The following is a 3,419-nucleotide window of genomic DNA, read 5'->3' as shown; positions in this document are numbered from 1 at the left end:
GGGACAGCTTAAGGCTCCTGTCTCAAAAAAAAAAAAAAAGCCAGAGATGGGGTCTTGCTATGTTGCCCAGGCTGAACTTAAGCTCCTGGTTTCAACTGATCCTCCTATCTCAGCCTCCTGAGTAGCTGAGACTATAGAAATGAGACTCTGAGCACAGCACCAATGAGTTTTTTACTTCAGTTAGTGTATTTTTTAGTTCAAGAATTTCCTTTAGGTTTTTTAAAATATGTAACAGTTTTACTCAGATATAATTTACATACCACACAATTCACCCAGCTGAAGTGTACAATTCAATTTACATTCACAGAGTTGTGATTCTTTTTTACCATTTTTATATCACTACTGACATTCCTCATCTCTTAACACGTTATTTTTATCTGTTCCTGTGTATTCTTTAACATATTTATCAGTTATCTCGTCTGCTACCCACCATGGGGATAGCTAAGCATTTGTTTCTATTATCTTATTTTTTTCTTAACTGAGAGTCACATTTCCTATTTCTTCATATGTGTAATAATTGCCTAACGGATATAAGGCACTGTAGGAGATTCTGGATTCTATTTTCTTCCTTTGAACAGAGTTAAGTTTTGTTCTAGCAGGCAAGCAAATTACCGATGTATCACCTGGAACTGGTGGAGGCTTGGTTTTTATGCTTTATTAGAATACATTTATTTGTGTTTTGTCCTTATTCCTAGGAAGAATTACTTGGTCCTGGGCATGGTCCCTCTGGGATTTCAATGCAAAGCCTGAGGTGTTTACCAAGCTCCCCTAACATAATGAGTGTCGAGCTCCAGTTTCCCCTGAAGTGGGCAGGCACTGAAGTCTCTGCTCAGCAATTTCAGGCTTCCAGCTGTTATTTTCCCCTAATCTTTTTGGAGTCTCTTCACTCATGTAGTTTGGGGGTTAGCCAAGGATTTGAATGAAATGTATGCACAGATTTGGTGCGCTGCCTTCTGCAGCTCTCTGCTTTCTGGTTTGCCCTCCTCAGTTTCCTGCTGCGCCACTCTCTGTCCTCTGACTCCTCAGGCGGCCGCTTTCTGTCTGTTCTCTATCCTGTGTTCCACCAGAACTGGGAAGCGTTCCCCTAGGAGAAGCCATAGAAACGTGCATCTCACCCAGCACGGTTTCTTTCTTTTAAGAATTAAATCTCCTCAAGTTTCTGCCTGTTTTCTCCAGTAGCTTCTAGATATTTTTTTGAAAATATTTAGGCCAGAATTTATAATTTTTATTTTAAAGAGGATTAGTCTAATACATACTACTCTGCCAATACCAAAAATTAAGACCTTCTTTCAGAACTGTTATCCTTTTAATATTCAATATTAAGAGGTATCCACTAATTACCTATTTTGTTATACAAGTAATAAATACTCATGTGTTTAAAAGTTGCCTAATGATACAGAAATATACAAAGGAAAAACTAATTTTTAAGTAATTAAAAAAGTAATCACCTGAATTACCCCCATCCTATTCCCTTCTCCATAAAAATCTGGGATTTATCCTTATAAACACACACAAACACATGCATATATTGCTTTTACAAAAGTGATATGATACTATGCAATCTACCTTTTTATTTTTTATTTATTTTTTTAGAGACAGAGTCTCACTTTATCCCCCTCAGTGGAGTGCTGTGGCGTCACAGCTCACAGAAACCTCCAACTCCTGGACTTATGTGATTCTCTTGCCTCAGCCTCCTGAGTAGCTGGGATTACAGGCACCTGCCACAACGCCTGGCTATTTTTTTGTTGCAATTTGTCCACGGCCAGGTTCAAACCTGCCACCGTTGGTATATGGGACTGCTGCCCTACCCACTGAGCCACAGGCACTGCCCTAATAAGTGCACCTTTTGCACTACCTTTTTTCAATTAATATGGTTTTTAGAGTTTGTTCTTTTTTTTGTTTGTTTTTCAGACAGAATCTCACTCTGTTACCCCTGAAAGTGCCAAGGTGTCATAGCTCACAGCAACCTCAAACTCTTGGGCTCAAGCGATCCTCATGCCTCAGCCTCCCAAGTAGCTGGGACTACAGGTGCCCACTACAGTGTTCAGCTGATTTTTCTATTTTCAATAAATATGGGGTTTCACTCTTGCTCAAGCTGGTCTTAAATGCCTAACCTCAAGCAATCCACCCATCTCAGCCTGCCAGAGTGCTAGGAATACAGACATGAGCCACCATGCAGGACCTAGAGATTTTCTGTGAGTACATATTTATTTCTTTCATCAGATAATCATAAGAATACTTCCTATGTGTCGAACACTTTTCTAAGCCCTGTGCATCAATCAGAGAACCAAATGTACCAAAAAACTTGCCTTCAGGGAGGTTATATCTAGTGAAGGTGAGAGGAGGTAAATCAGAATAATCAATTAACAAAATAAATAAGTAAGGTGTTATGTGCTGTGGAAAAGAATTAAGTGGGAAAGGCAATAGGAAGTGTCAGCCATCAGGGAGTGAAGGGGGTGTGCAGTTTTCAAAGGGTAAACCAGGAGGACTTTCCTCAAAAGGTGACATTGGAGCAGACTTGTAAGAAGTGGAGTAACATGAGGAAAGAACTTTCTTGGCAGTGAGAGACAAAGAGCGAAGACTGGTCAGGAACCTGCTAGCATGTTTGGGCAGCAGTGCCTGTGGCTCGGTGGGTACGGCACCGACCCCATATACCGAGGGTGGCAGGTTCAAACCCAGCCCTGGCCAAACTGCAACAAAAAAAATAGCCGGGCATTGTGGTGGGCACCTGTAGTTCCAGCTACTCAGGAGGCTGAGGCAAGACAATCGCCTAAGCCCAGGAGTTAGAGGTTGCTATGAGCTGTAACATCACATACTGAGGGTGACAAAGTGAAACTCTGTCTAAAAAAAAAAAAAAAGAGTGAGCAGGGCAGGAGGAGACCAAGGTCAGGTTGCGGTAGAGGGCAGGGTGACATGGTGTCTTGGAGGCCGCTGCAGTTGCCTATCTCTATGTGGAGGCATTGGACCACCTTTATCTTCATGTGGTGTTCCTGTTGAAGCCTGGCTTCAACAATGCAGCGAATGCATTTCTACCCTGGTGATGGCCCTGTTGGTCTCAGTCTTTCTCAGCTATAGTTTTCCCCTAAATCAATACCATGCTGAGGGACTCTGCCCAAAGGACAAATACTAGCTTCCGCTATCATTTCTTAGGTACTTGTTTTGAGTCCAGATTCCACTTTCGTTCATGGCAATTTCTCCACTGGAAACCATAGTGTTCTCCCTGTTGGCAGAATTTCATCTAGACCAGGCTCCACCTGACCGGTCTGCCTCACTTCAAATATCAGAGAAAAAAAGGTTCTAAAGACAGAAAGCACTGGGCTACTTTGTAAATCAGTTCACCTTGTCCTGGAAGACCAAGTCTCCATATCAAAGACTTGTATAAGGGTACTGCTTTTATGAAGCCATGAAAGACTCCAGCT

The sequence above is a fragment of the Otolemur garnettii genome, unplaced genomic scaffold (genome assembly GCF_000181295.1).
Source record: "Otolemur garnettii isolate 467f Iridium unplaced genomic scaffold, OtoGar3 scaffold00202, whole genome shotgun sequence".
Lineage (NCBI taxonomy): Eukaryota > Metazoa > Chordata > Mammalia > Primates > Galagidae > Otolemur > Otolemur garnettii.
The sequence above is the reverse complement of the archived record's forward strand: the minus strand, read 5'-3'. Positions refer to the sequence as shown.